The 15,946-nt window shown below is 34.5% G+C and overlaps 1 protein-coding gene and 1 long non-coding RNA gene across 48 annotated transcripts in view; both read right to left on the bottom strand.

Moving 5' to 3' along the window:
• Nucleotides 1–15,946, bottom strand: part of ZNF644 (zinc finger protein 644) — a 116,755-nt gene that overhangs the window by 24,429 nt on the left and 76,380 nt on the right. The window lies entirely within an intron of this gene.
• On the bottom strand, nt 6,628–11,132 carry LOC131279712 (uncharacterized). Its single transcript, XR_009187142.2, has 2 exons — nt 9,991–11,132; nt 6,628–9,022 (listed from the first exon to the last, which is right to left on the bottom strand). It is a non-coding gene; the product is annotated as an uncharacterized lncRNA (long non-coding RNA).

The raw sequence follows: 15,946 nt of genomic DNA, 5'->3' as shown, positions 1-15,946 counted from the left end.
TATTTGAATGAACGGTGTCGTCTTTTTTTTTTTTAGGAGGTACTGGGGACTGAACTCAGGACCTCAAACCTGCAAAGCAGGCACTCAAACACTGAGCTACACCCATTCCTTTGAACACTGTTTTCAGCATCAATGCTTACATACGAAATAGTGACTTTTATTTTTAAAAATTTAAGAATGCTTTGCTCAAGATACTTAAGAATTCTGAAAATTCTATAAAAATTTTACAATGAAACATCATAAATATGGGTTGTTTTTAGCTTAATCTATTTAAAATGCATATATTTTTCCAAACATTTTTGATAATACATTTAATCACTATAATATAGAATAGTCTAAAAGGAAAAGAGACTTCCAAAATTTGAAAAGCACACATACCATGGTTTTAATGACTGCCCCTACTATGAAGAGTTCCCATGTACCCTTTTCTTATCCTGCTTTAGAAACAGCCCAATTGTACTGAATTTGCCTGTCTCCTTGGAAGAATGTAAGCTCTTCAAGGGCAGTAACTGTGACCTAGTCACCTTCATATCTTTAGAACCTACTATAGCTCTCGATGTGGGTACTCAGGAAATATTTATTGAATAAAGAACAAAATGAATGTTGACTGAATAAAAACATAATAACAAGATCAAAATCAAAGTTCCTTAAGTATAAGAAAATAGTTTTCTTCCTATGCAATCTGGATACCCACTCAAAAAACATATTCCATCATGGTTCTGATTTTGTGATTGAGTAATTATAGCAAGGTTCTCAATATCCAATAACCATGATGAACCATTTAAAGAACCTGCTTTTGGCAACCTGAGGTATTAACTATTTGAAGAACTGCCATTACGCTGCACATTTCTTCTGCCTCTGTACATAGTGGTAAGTACAATTTATTAATTCTCCAAATATTTACTGAGTCCTAACTGTACCAGGAACTGCTCTATGTATTAGGGATATAGCAGTAAACAACAGATCAGGCTCCTGCTCTCAGATAAAGAATAAAGCCTTTACAGTATTTTAAATTTGCATAATAAATAACACTATTTTAGGATAGCATGAACATATAATCCAATATTCAGAAATTAAAACACTTTCAATAGTCAATAGTCCTTTGTTTCTACTATCTTTTATGTGATCAATCTCATAATTTGTAAAAAAAAAATCTAATTCTAGAATAAAACCATTTTTCATTACCTTTTCTTCATTTCATAAATCAGAATAAGCACTTAAATGACATTATTCTTTCAATGTGATACATATTTTTTATACTACAAATAAATATTACAAGTATCTTTCTTTAGCATCATTATTTATACCAACAATCACATCCACCCCTTATAGGTCTTAGAATTGTTTTGAGATTGGAAATTTTCTGCAATAAAAATAGACTTTTAATAAGATCATATTCAAGGATATCACCCCAAAATGGTGCTAATGCAGCACCCAGCAGGAATCTCTATATCACATACACAGAAGTTAAAAATGCGCAGCACAAACATGTGCTAGGAAGGAGTGTGCAAATGTCAAAGAAAGGAAAAGCAAGCCTTGATGCTTTACTATTACCTATGCCTGACATTTCTTATTAAATTAGGAAGAAAAAGTAAAATGCCTTAAAAGCAACAATTTCATAAATCTGAAATGGAAGTTTTTTAAGAAAATGTTTAAGCCTGAAAGACAGTTACTTTCTATTCCTGCTTATTATAATCACAGAGGTAGACAAATATATGCTCAGTCAATTTGAAAGCCTATATTAGCTTTTCTCAACAGGAAGCAACATTGCTAACGAAGTGGTAAATTCAGTGTTAATGAGTGGCTTCACTGTTACCACCTCAGAGGTAAAACCTTCCATGTTCCATGTTCCATCCATCTGTTCTGGTGTTAGAGGTTCAGAGATGGAACAGACGCTTCCCATTTAAAGCAATTTCATTGGTACCCCCTGAACAGCAGGGTGACAAACTATGAGAATATCATGTCGGCTTGAAGACTGCATCCTCATTATCAGAATGGCTTTATAAAAGCTTTTCATAAGTTCTTATTCTGAAGATACCAAATGGTGTACCTCAAACACACAGAAAACCATCTATGTGCATCACAGATCTTTCATCTACAAAACATGTCTAGCAAAAAATATATATATATAAAATGAAGTGTTTAACATTTTCACACCTTCTAATAAAATAGGGCTTTCCCTATTTCCTTTATTATTGTCCTACATTAATAATTACCTCTCTTCAAGAATAAAAAAATTACCCTTTTTCAGGTAAGTGGGAAGACTTTTTTGGCACATTAAAGTTCTACTGCATCAATTAAATATGGTATAAGAAATTCACTTATAAGCTAATAATTTAGGAACAATTAAGAGTTTTCCACTTAACAATCGGAATAAAATATTTTAAGTATCAAATGTTCAAAATATTTTTTTTCTTACTATTTAAGACTCAACTGTTGCACTGAGACACAATGCAGGGCATCATAATTAAAATCTGCTGCACTGAATCGTGGCTCTAGTAATTTTTACATCAAACATTATTTCCATACACTCACAGATACTTATGTGATATCTAGACAAGAAAGCATTTGACTTTATAAGCTAATTTTTCGTTGTACCGAAGTTTCAACTACCCTTATAGTCTTACAGTCAAATACTAATAATAGAGCCATCAATACCAGCTATGTTAATATAAAAAAGTATGGAACATATTTGAGATAGATATTACTCACTAAGTTTAAAACAGGGAGGCTAAAATTAAAATAAACTGAAGTTATGTTGTTTGGACCCTCTAAATATCGATGAATTTGCTGTATCAATTAGTATCTTTTTATAAGAGGTTTGGCTATCATTACGATGTCTTCCCCCATGTAATCATATATATAACCATAGGGTTTTTCCTATAACTGAATTAAAATGTACTTAAAAAGATTCACACATGCTATAAAAAGCTGCAAATGGAATTTTAAATCTACATAAAACATATTTCAGTTTCTAGAAAATCATAATGAGTTCTACAGCTATTACTGCCTGTAGTTATATACTGTTAGCATTAAAAAATGTACAAAGGTCAGATCTGTCTTCAAGATGACAGATCATCACTTATATGCCTCAAGCTACACTTATTGTCTCAGAAATCTCAAACATCAGTATTTTTGCAAACTATCAGCACTTGCTATAACACCCTCACTACACTACATCTTGAGGTTACTACAGAAGAAATGAGGTGATAATTGCATATTAACATAATTATTCTGTAATCCCTCTGAGCAAGCTTCCTAGGTCACTCAGTAATTCAGATTAGATACAACCTTCCTGTCATCAAATCTATGCTGTCCACTTTCTGTTCATGAATAATTCTTTTTTGATAGAAAATTAGCTTAATTGCATTCTTTTATGTACATTATTAATTGTATTTATTACAAGTAGGTTAACATTTTGTGGGTACTTCTTACATAATGCCAATTTTTATCATATTATATATTTTTATACACAAAATATAGTACGATTTGCCCTCATTCCACATCAGTTCATTAATAACTATATTACACAGCTATAAATAATGTTGCACACTAGGTGAGTTACAGTTAAGACCTGTCAGCTTGTCACAAAACCACGTTCATTTAAATTTTCCTTAAGAACACATGACAACTTTAGTTAGAAATACATGAGATTGGGTTAAGAAGTGAAAGCCATCCACAACTGTCATTATTGCAAAACAAATCTTAATTAACTGAAATACTACCTCCAAAATTACTGCAGTATTTAGGCCTATATATAGTCTATACACAATGTACAAACTAAATCTCACCCAGTCTACATTGCAGGTAAAGACAGAGCACACTATATAATCATATCATCCTAGGAATAAAGAATCCTACTCTGGATGCTACAAAAAGGAAACACTAAAAACAATGAAGAACATTCATAAGAGATCCAGTATGAGAATGACTCCGAAATGAAGAGGAAATTTGGTTCTGTTTATTGCCTAACAATTAGCACATGCATCTAAAAATCTTCTAATGTTTAAAGCTTTGGTGTATAGAAGGCAGAACACACAATATGTTTAATTCATAAAGAAGTGGATTTTGACTTAAGTACAAAAAACTAAAAACAGGAACCATTCAATACTGCAAAGCTTTGTCCTTTCCAACAGTGACCTGCGAACGTACAACAAATTAGAGTGACCATTTGTCAGGAACACTGTAGAAGAGAATATGGGGTTGGAGAAGACTAAGACGATTTCCAAGGTTCCTTCTAATATGTGCTATGGATGTTTAACATTTACTTCTATATATGTAGAAAGAAATAACGAGCTAAAAATGAGGGTTAGAACTATATTACTAGACTTTTAAAAAACATTCTCTAAAAATAAAAATAACCTGAAGTTATCCTTTGGTTAACTTTAATATGTTGATACACTGATCTTGAACAATGAAAATATGGCACTGAATAATTAACACACTGAATGAGGCCATAGAGCTACCAGAATCATGAGAACTCTACAGTATTACAAGGATGTTATTTATATTGGCAATATGAAATTTTAAAAATTGTCACTGAGTTTGAATGTCTACAAAACTTAGTAAATTATAAATAAAAAAAAAAAATACACTGGGCACAGTGTTATACTGCCAGCAGCATATGGCTCTGCAATGACAACCTAATAATCAACCAAAGGAGAGTTGTACGTCATATTCAGCATGGTACTCAGTGCTTGTTGTTTATGCTTTCACATAGAAAAAAATAAGTGATGGTATTTCAGCTTTCACAGGATAAATAACAGACAACAAAATATGGCTCAAACAACAAAGCTTTTTTTTTTTTTTTAAATTAAAATGAGTAATAAGGGAAGCAGATATGGTTCAAGCAACTATGCTCCTGTCTACCATATAGGAAGTCCAGGATTTGATTCTCTGGGCCTCCTAGTGAAGGCAAGCTGGTCTGCACAGGAGTGCTGGCCCACATGGAGAGCCGATGCAGCAAGATGACGCAATGAAAAGAGACAAAAAGGACAGACAATAAGAGATGCAGCAGACCGGGGAGCTGAGGTGGTGCAAGAGATTGAGCACCTCTCTCCCATTCTGGAAGGTTCCTGGTGCTGCCTACAAGAGAAGACAAGCAGACACAGAACACATAGCAGATAGACACAGAGAGCAGACAACCAGGTGGGGAGGGGGAGGAGATGGATTTAAAAAAAAAAAAGTGCTAACTTCTTTGTTTTTTCAAACTAATTAAACTTTTGACCACAATTACGTAATGAATACAAGTCAGCTCACTGCCAAATGTATCCATTCAAATATTAAACTTAAAAACTTCCAGAACTAATACGTCAACTTTTCCCTCCATCAACAGTATTAACTGCCATAAGCCGTCATTTTACCTTGGACCTTTCAATGTTTTGTAATCTATGATGGATATGCTGTATTTGTGCTCAGGTTTGAGATATTTTAAGACTATTAACTGATCATGTCCAGTAAGTGCAAAAGAAGTGAAAGTATTAAATGTCCTAGGAAGGCAAAGAGTGTAATTATATTAGAAGTGAAAACAGAAGTGAAAATATAGAAAATACTTAAAGGGAAAGGTAAGTATTACATATGCATATGGCTATGCTTCAGAGTCTAAACAATTCTGAAGGGCAAAGAGAGTTTCACCATTAAAAAACCACTGTGCCAATACACTTGACAATAATCAAAGAGATAACAAAATGCAACAAAGGGAGGATTTTGGAATACACTTTCATTTACAAGAATACAGACATTCATATAATATTCATATATAGAAAGGAGGCACCGTCAACAGTAGTACTTTTTGAGTGCAGAATCGGCATCAATATCAGATATCAGTTTGTCTGAAGTTCACTCAGAAAAGGCTAGGAGTTTGTTCAATAACCTAAATGCTAAGCTTGTTCAAAGTACAGCTGATGAAATTTCTGCCCAAACATGTATGATTCCACAGGATCACGTCTCTTAAGAGTATGCACCTCAAAGTTTAGTGCAATGATTGCAAATGCAAATATTAAGGTTTTGAAGGAATTCTCTATGACAGCTGAAGAGATTATTTGTGCCTTAGTAGACTGTCACTATAGATTAAACTATTTTATTTTTGGGAAAAGGCAAGAGAACAGGTACCAACAGGGAAAACAGTGCCTGGAAATAACAAATGTTATGTTAATGTCCTTCTAACATTCCAACAATTTTGCTAACTCTTTCAAATTCAAAATTCAGGTTCAACCATTTGGTTTTTTTTTTTTTAATCTGCATAGTTTGTAATAGTTAAAATAAGACTATTATAAAAGTTCCATCGATTCATTTGCTTATTCATATATCATTAATCATATTCAGAAAATATAAAATTGTTATAGTTTAATGGAATTACAATTTAATATTATCAAGAATAAACATTCCTGATAAACATTATCAAGAACACCAAGAATAAATCATTTTGCTAATTTAAAGTTTCATTTTATTGAAGGGGAGGGTGATTCAGACTGTAAAAAAGTTATTTCTATAATTGTATAATAATCTCAGTACTTAACCATTCATTTGTACATATACATTCAGACGCTAGTATGTAAATTCAGATTTATACCTATTCAGATGAGAAAGCAATCTTTCTTTGAGACATGGAAAAATGAAATAAGACTGTTTTACTTTCTAAAAAATATTTTTATTAAATGTGAGCTTTCTTAGCGAAGTTAACATCATTTAATCAACTTGCCTTTTTCGTTTTTCTGAAAACTAGCAAAGAAAAGCCAAAAACAAAAACAAAACAAACCCAAATCCCAATTATCTTCTAAGAAAAATATTCCAAAGTAATCATTACAATTATCTTCATTTAGTATGGTAAAAATTTAAACAGGAGAAATTTGCTTTCCTTCAGACAAAGTATATTAGTATGTATTTCTCCCACACTACTGGCAAATAACCAACCACTGCTGCTTGTCCTGACTCAAAATTTGAGATGTTAACAAGTTTTTACTTACTACATTTTCAATTTTGAAGTTTCATTTACAAGAACATAGACATTCATATAATATTTTAAAAATGCAAATGCTTATTAATAATCAAATGCATAGCCCTATTCAAACACTTATGATTTAAAATAGTTTCCTTCAGATTTATTCACATATAGAAAGTGGGCACAGTCAAGAGCAGCAACTTTCAACCCACAAGAGACTTACAAAATGCATGATTTCCAATTTATGTAATCCATGAAACCAAAGGGTTATCAATAGTACATTGTTGTTTTGTAAAAGGTGCCTAAAGCATATTTAAAATGGAGATCATTTCATTAAAAGTCATAATTATTCCTAACACAGATCAACCAATACAAATGTATTTGTGCTAGTTTTTCTTATATTGTACTGCTATCTAACTGGGGAAGACTAGTCAATACACATACATGTAAAGAACTATCAATAAAAAGCAATATATACATGTATCTATCTGCTCTGAACTATATAACAGATATAGTTCAGAGCAGACAGAATACTATGGCCACAAAAGCCTCACAGGAGAGAGAGAGACTGCAGCTAAATTTTATAGTGCAGTGCAAAAAGAACCAATATTTGGAGGCAGACAGACCTGGGTTTGAAAAATAGCTCCACAACTTCTATAATAGCTTAAGGCAGTTATTCCACCTTCCCTAAACTTCAGTGACTTCATCTGTAAAACAGGGATGAACGCCACTCACAGGCTTTTGAGGATTAAATAAGACAATGTACATACAACTTAGCACTGTGCCTGGTATTTAGTAATTATTCATTGTTAGTTTTCTGTAACCCTTGCCATTAAGTTGTTTCTTTTTGTAATAATGCTGGATTTGTGCACTGTCTAAAATCTACCTGGGAAAATAAAGTCTCAGAGCTACAGCCAGACTCTCATAGCTCTCTAGGAATACGATGAATGATTTATTCTGGGAGAGGATACCTGGGAACCTTATACCCTGAATGTAAGAATAGAAACCATAGAGGCAGAGGAAATAACATATCTCAAGAAATGCTTGGGCTAGAACAATTAATGACACTCTCGTAGGGACAGAACAGGGTTTTTTATTTAATAAAAAATAAAAGGGGAACTATAGGACTTGGCCCAATAGTAAAAAGGTCATGAAGCGGATCCTCAGGATTTATTATTAAAGGTTTCTGGTTCTTTACTAGTTTTTTTAGTAAGATTCATATCAAGACCATGAATTTATCTTTTCATAAAATCTCAATGAAATGAGAGCAGATGGACTATAACAGTGAGACATACCAGTGCAGATAAAACCACAAACTAGAACAGACAGAACTATAGGTTCCTTGAAAGAATGGAAATGTCAATCACAAATAAAACAACACACTAAAAACAGTTTTATACAACAGTATATGAATCAGAGTAGCATGAGACTTCTCATTGTCAAGACTTAGTGTTAAGAAAATGTAGCAGTAACTTCAAACTTTGGGGTGTAAAATATTTTGACCCTAGGATTCTATACAAATTAAGTAATATTCAGATACAGAGGCACACAAAGTCTCTAAGTTTACCACTCACTTACTGTTTAGTTTGCCAAGGGGCTGCCAATGCAAAATACCAGAAATGTGTTGGCTTTTATAAAGCATATTTATTTGAGATAAAAGCTTACAGTTCCAAGGCTGTGAAAAGTCCAACTCGAGGCACCATAAGAGGTGCTTTCTCACAAAAGTCAGCTGCTACATGTTGAAGCAAGATGTTGGGTGATCTCTGCCTGATCTCTGCCTGATCTCTGCCTTCCCCTCTAGGCTTCCTCTTTCAGACTCAGCTGCTCCGCTTTCTTCCCAATTTCAGATGCAAGCTGGCATAGGGCTTGTCTCTTCCTGGGCCTCCTGTTATCAGTCTCAGCTGCTCCGCTCTCTTCCCAAGTTCAGCTGTAAGCTGTCAGGCACATAGCAGGGTTGGTCTCCTCTTGAGCTGCTCCGTGGGTCCAGCCTCTTGGGGGCTTTGTGCTTAAAACCAGGGGTTCTTAATCAGGGGTCCACAGACCCCCAAGGGGTCCATGGAAAGATTTCAGGGGGTCCGTGAGCTTGAATTGAAAATTCAAAAAAAAAAACAAACATTATTCTTTTGTGGGGATGTGTTGATGTGGGTATGATATATTTATTAAATAATATACAGTTCAGTGTGGACTTAGTAAGAGGTCTGTAATTTTCAATTGGCTGGCAAAGGGGTCCATGGAACGAAAAAGGTTAAGAACCCCTGGCTGAACCAATCTTCTCTCTCACATTGCAAAACCAAATATGCAGACTCCCTTTTTCCTCTGTCCATGTGAGTCCTTTTATATGGGGTGGGGGTGGGGGGTGGCAGGAGTCACATCTCACTGATGTAGTACAACCAAAAGCCCTAAAGCAATTCTATCAAGTAATTTTATCAAGGGTCCCTCAAGTGAATTCAATGCAATCAAAGGGTATCACACCCAGAGGAATAGATTAATTTACAAACACAATCTTCCTCTTTTTGGGATTCATAAAATAATCTCAAACTGCCACTTACTATCGCAAAAAAAAGATTTCCAAACAGGATAAGCATGTGACGGAATCTGGAAATTATTGAAACGAGTATGCTAAGAGTAGTTTCCTTATATCAATGAGGTTATATAAAGATAATATAAAATGAGGTTATGGATACTAATTAGTTAACAGTGACAGAAATATATAAATTTAAATATTTGTTAGAAATTATAAAGTTAATCACTAAAAGAACAAAACAGAAATAAATATACTTTATACTTAAATATCAGTTCTATAAACTATTATTGTATTTTAAATAAAGTAGCATAGTCTCCTTGGGAGAATGAGTGACAAATTTGAAATGAAAAGTTACTAAGAAAACAAAACAAAAGATTTAATAAGTGGTGGAGGAGTGGATGTGGCTCAGGCAATTGGGCACCCATTTCCTACAAGGAAGGTCCCAGATTTGGTTCCCCAGGCTTCCTAAAGAAGACGAGCTTCAATAAGCCAAGAGCAGAAGTGGCTCAAGTGGTTGGGCACTCACCTCCCAAATAGGAGGTCCTGGGTTTGATTCCCATTGCCTCCTGAGGAAAACAATGAGCAGACAGATGAGGCAGCCATCTTGGGGTGTGGGTAGGGGTAATAAAACTTTTTTTAAATAAAATAAAAGATTCAAAAGGTGGGCTGAAGGGCAGAATGGATATATATGATGAACTGAGGTATTTTCCAGAATGAAGATCTTTTAAAAAGGGTGTAGAGAGGTGGTAGAAATTAAGAGGTATGAAGTCTATATCCAGAAATTACATATATCATGTAGAAATTATAGAAGACAACAATAGGGACTGTGGAATAAAAGATACAATAAAAAAAAATTCAGAGCTCAAGAAAGGAAATTTTCAGATTAAAAGGGCTCTCACTGAGTGCTGAGCAACACGAAAGACATTCCAGCAGACAAATTTCAGAACTCTAAAAATAAAAGCAAAAATTCTCATTCTCAGAAAGCAAAGCAAACAAACCCAACCACCTACAAAGGAACAAGAATATATACAATTTATCACCAATAGCGTCTTCAGAATTTTGAGGGAAAATGATTTTTTAAAAATTAAAGTTGTCTCAAATAATTACTAAAGTAGAATATATTTGTTGCAATCTCCTCTACCTTCATTCTGTCCCACTCCAGTAACCTATTTTAATAGCCTGGTGTATCCTTCTACCTCAATTATCTTATTCATACAAACACACACATACACACACATGTATGTTTTGTGTCTACCTTTACAGAAATGGGATATACTCTACACATACTATAATAAATATCTTTAGATAGCTTTATAGTTTAGTTTTTATTTCTATGATGTAGACTCTTTAAAGTTGTATGTGTATTTTTTAGTTTAATACATATTTCCAAATCATTTCCCCAAGTTTGTAGCAAATTGCATATCTATCCCCAATATCTAAGAATGCCTGTTTTCCCACATATTTGCAATTTCTGCCAATATTATGGCAAGAATGTGAAAATACTTTTCCACCTAGAATTCCATAACTAGCCAAACTAATGTTCAAGCATAAGAACAAAATATACACATCTTTGGATAAGTTAGGATTCAAAAAGTTTACCATCCACCAATGAGAGAATTGTTCATGGAGATATTCAGCCATATTGAGAAATACATGAAAAAGGAAAACCTAGGATTCAAGAAACATTAGTGAGCAATTAAACCACTAAAATGTTTATCTAAATCAAAATAATAGTTGATAAGTGTTCAAAAATGATTCCTATAAAATAAGTAAGTGGTTATTAAAAAATCTAGAAACCAGTATCTCAGAAAGATTTCAACATAGAAATAGATTAATAGACAGTGATTTTTAAAAAGTCTTTTAATAATAAAAATAACAAAGAAAAAACAAAAATAAGAGGTCAGAATGGAGTACAAACACAAAGAGAAAACAAAAATAAGAGGTCAGAAAGGAGTACAAACACATCAGCAGTCAGTAAATATGCACGTGAAAACTTCATATACTAAGAAAAGACATTCGGATTTGTTTTGAAAGGAGCTTTAATGCATCCCCCAAAGACCAAGGAGATTAAAGTATAGATAAGGATACAGGGGCTTTTAATAACATAATTAATAAGGTTGATCTAATACAGTGGTCTTCATACTGGGGCATATATACCCATGATATGATATATGATATGACAATCAATTTCCAGATCTTCAACTTCCATATGTACTTTTCCCCTAAACTAATCTGTATAAGAATGCATTTGCAATATTATTGTTCTCCTTCTCTGGCTCCCTTTGAAGATCACCCCTCTTCCCTTTTACAAAGAAAGGGTCCAAAAAACACAAATCTGCAGCCCTCCCCATCTCCATCAGCTAGCTGTTCAGGCCAATAAACTTGGAGCAGTCTTCATTCTTTTCTTTTCCTCACACCCTATACCCAAACCATCAGGAAATCCTATTGCCACTATCTTCAAAATACATCCAGCATCCAATTACTTCCCAACACTGCCACTGCTACATCCAAGTCCCTTATTATCTCTCCCCTGTATTACTTTAATAGTTTCCTAATCTGGTATTACTACATCTTCCCTTACCCCCTACTGCCTATTTTCAAGACAGTAACCAGAGTGATCTTTTAAAACCCAAGAGAGATAATGTCCCTCAAATCCCTGCAATGGCTCCCTGTTCCTCTCAAAGAAAAAAAAAAAAAACAATATCCTTACAACAGTCTAAGGTCCTACATAGATCCATCCCAGTAACTTTTATTGACCTATCATACTCCTCTCCAACTCACTCTGCTCTGACTACACTGGCTTTCTCATTATTCCTGATCATGTTCATTTCCACATTAAGGCCTTAGCATGAACTATTCCCCAGCTAGAATGCTCTTTTCTTTCAAATATTCTTATGGCAAAATCCCTCAAGTCTCTGCTCAAACAAACTGTTATAAATGATGTCTATCTGGACCACCCTATTTAAAGCTACATCTCACATCCCTTCTCCTTCCCCATAATGCCAGCATTGTCAAATTCATGTACAAGAGCCTAACCCTCCCTCCCCATAACATTCATCACCTTCTAATACACTATGTACTGTACTTATTCATTATGGTTATTGTTTGTGCATTCCTCCTCTAGAACTAAAATTTCAAGAGCATAAATCTGTGTCTGTTTTGTTAACTGCATATCCCAAGGACCTAGGAGACTGTCACCAAAATCTTGGTATTATGCATTGCTCTTACATGTAAAAATTTCTGGGGAATCAAGTAAAAGGAAGTTTGAGAATAGAGTTCTTAGAGAGAATGCCATGGCAGTAAAAGCAAGGAATAAGGAACAGTGAGGAGTACAGAGTCTTAGTTAATAGAAAAACAACTCAAAGCAGGATTCCTCCCACATCTTCTTCCTTCCCATACCTCTTTTTCTCTAACTCCTCTCTCCCAGCTTCCCAGTCTAAGAATTAAAATACAGAAGTGAGAAGGTTTTACACAGTGGCATGTATGAATACATTTACTTGAAATTTTAAAAATGAAACTAGATTTTTACTAATAAAGGGTCACTTTGATTTAGCTGTTAAGAATGGCTTTGTTCGGACAAAGCCGACGACACAGGAACAGACACAGAGAACAGAAAACCCGAGGCCAGGCCGGGCGGGGCGGGGCGGGATGGGATGGGGTGGGGTGGGGTGGGGTGGGAGGGGAGGGGAGGGGAGAGAAATAAATAAATAAATAAAATCTTAAAAAAAAAAAAAGAATGGCTTTGTTAAATATATTACATGGCAAACATTTTCTTTAAGTACACTGAATTAAATCTACACTGTGAAGATTCTGAAGAAACTGTATTAAAGCATATATGCAATACATAAATGCTATTAATAGTTTTCCTTTGAGACAAAAATATCAGATGACAATTTGAAAATGCCATAGTTTTTCAAAATTATTTTAGGGATATGGAAAGAAAAAATTTGAAGACCACAGATCAAATACATGAGAGCTCTATATAACAATAAAAAAAGACTTTTTTTAAATAACACACTGATAAAATTTAACCACACAGAAATTTCCAAAGAAATAGAAATCATGTAAACCATACTCTCTGGTTACCATGCCACAAAAGTAGAAATAAAGGACAGAAGGCTAGATCCTACCATCCAGCCAAAATCTATCCATTTGAAAACTTAAAAAATAAAAATTCTTCTAATTCAATGTATTTTTAAAAAGAGGTTAATCTTTAAATTACAAATTATTCTACAACTTTGTGCAAAAGTAAGCCATCTCATTTGGGTTAAAAGATGCAAGAACTCGAAAAAGACAAGGTTTAAATATATATATGCTTAGGCAGTATAGTCTGTACAGTTTTTCTCAAATGCTGCTTCAGGACTATACAGGAAAGTTTCCATTGCTTCATTCAAATATTAAGCACTACTATTTGGACAGTATGACTTAGTGGCTAACAGTGCAAGCCATACAACTAGAATGATAAGATTCAAATTCTAACTTCCCTACTTACTAGCAAGGCGACCCCAGACCTCAATTTCTTCACTATTCCTGTTTTCCATTCTTAAAAAAAAAAAAAGGATAAAACAGTTCCTATCTCATATGGTTGATGCAAAGCTTAAGTGATTAAATAATAAAAGCTCTGAAAGTATTATAAAACCTGACTCACAGTAAGCACTTAATAAGTGTATGCATGCAGATATATGCACATGCATGTCTAAGTACTACCCTAGTCCTTAAGAGCAGAGATACATTGTCCTCAGAGAGTTTTCAGTCTAGTCATGGGCTTCCACCAAAGCACTAAGCTTGAACCTGTCTACAGTGAGAACTTGTCTACAGTGAGCAGACAAGAAAGCAACCCATGTCCTAACCATACTTTTCTTAATATAAAAGTTTTCACTGATAATAAGGAAGAACAGCAACCCTTCCCCAATCTTTCTACTTTCTTATGCCCAACCTACACAGATATCTTCCCTACACATGACTCTAATGAGAAATTCATCGAGCCAACCTTTCTTTTAAGAGGATACCAAGTGTTAAGACTATTGGTCATTTTCTACTTCTTAAGAATTGCTTTAATTATTTAGTATTGTAGGCACATAATTTCAAAGGTAGAAAAGAACCTATTGGGCAAATATTTGTAGTTCTTCAATTTTAATAATGAATTTAGGACCCAGAGAAAGGAAATAATTGTCCAAGGTCACACAACCATACACAAATACACATGTGCACATGCACACACACACAAACACATAAAGTATTAAGTATATTTTGGGACAGGGCCTCAGTAGATCCTAAAGCTTCCAAAAGTTCTGGAAAAATATAAGGCCACATATATATCAAAGGGGGCTGGAGAAGAGTAAAGATAAAAGAGGTAGGAGAAAGGAGCAGGTGAAACTCAAGTGGTTGAATGCCTGTTTCACATGTAAGGTACCTCCGAAAGAGAGCTCTGTAATATATATTTCATTTGCTTTGCAATTTACACCTGCAACTTAGGCATAATATTTGAACATGAAGTTAAAATATATTTTCAAAGATTATTCACTTAAATAAGGAAAAGGGAGACCGCCAGGTAGCAATGGCTACAGTAAGTGGCTATCAAGGCAGACCAAGAAGTAAAGGCCTTTGTGTGCCACTTAGAAGAAAAGTTAAAGCTAGAAAGGGATATGTACCTAGCACAGGCAGAGATGAACCAAGCTGATGATCAGTTAGAAACCCTGGCTTGCAGATACGCTAAGGTTAGGGGCCAAAGGTTGCCTGGATTCCAGGTCTGGAGGATATTAACCACCCCCAGGTGGGTTCCTAAGACTCTTGGGATCCAATAGACTCTTCCTCAGAGGAGGAGAAAGAGGAAGAATAGGAAGTGAAAGACGATAAGGAGTCCCCAAAGGTATGCCTTATAATACAACACAAGTAGAATTAGTTCAGCTGCTAGAAAAGTGGGAAAACTTACCAACATTAATGTTCATTTAGCTGCTCAATTAATAAATTCATTTAGCTGCTCAATTAATAAATTAAAGTGCCCAATTTGCTTTGAAGTAAAAACTTACCAGAAACTGTAACTGAGAGTTAAGATCATTATTTAGATGTCTTTATATTTTAAAACATCAAAAGGATAATATCTGAAATTGCTAACTGGTGCATTTAGCCTAGACATGCTGTTTTGATGGTAATCCTAGACTAATTTACCTATGTTTATAGTTACTTCAGGTCTAGCCTCACCCTTCTGTATGATTGCTTTAGCAATGGTAATTCTAACCTGAATTTAACCTTTATGGTGATTTCAGGACTGGCCTCACCTTTGTAATGGTAACTACTCTATTCTCTCCCGTCTGTATCCATGGCCACCACTGCTCCCCATGGCTTAGGGGAAGGCAAAGTTGAGACACCCCTTAATTTGGTCCTTCCATTGGTATTAATAACCCTGCTTTCTCTCACACCCAGGTGTGGACTTCAATTTACCAACTCCAGGCAAGAGCCCAGAGGGACCCACACACTTTGAA

This window comes from Dasypus novemcinctus, chromosome 9 (assembly GCF_030445035.2).
Source record: "Dasypus novemcinctus isolate mDasNov1 chromosome 9, mDasNov1.1.hap2, whole genome shotgun sequence".
In the NCBI taxonomy this organism is placed as follows: Eukaryota; Metazoa; Chordata; class Mammalia; order Cingulata; family Dasypodidae; genus Dasypus; species Dasypus novemcinctus.
The sequence above is the reverse complement of the archived record's forward strand: the minus strand, read 5'-3'. Positions and strand labels throughout refer to the sequence as shown.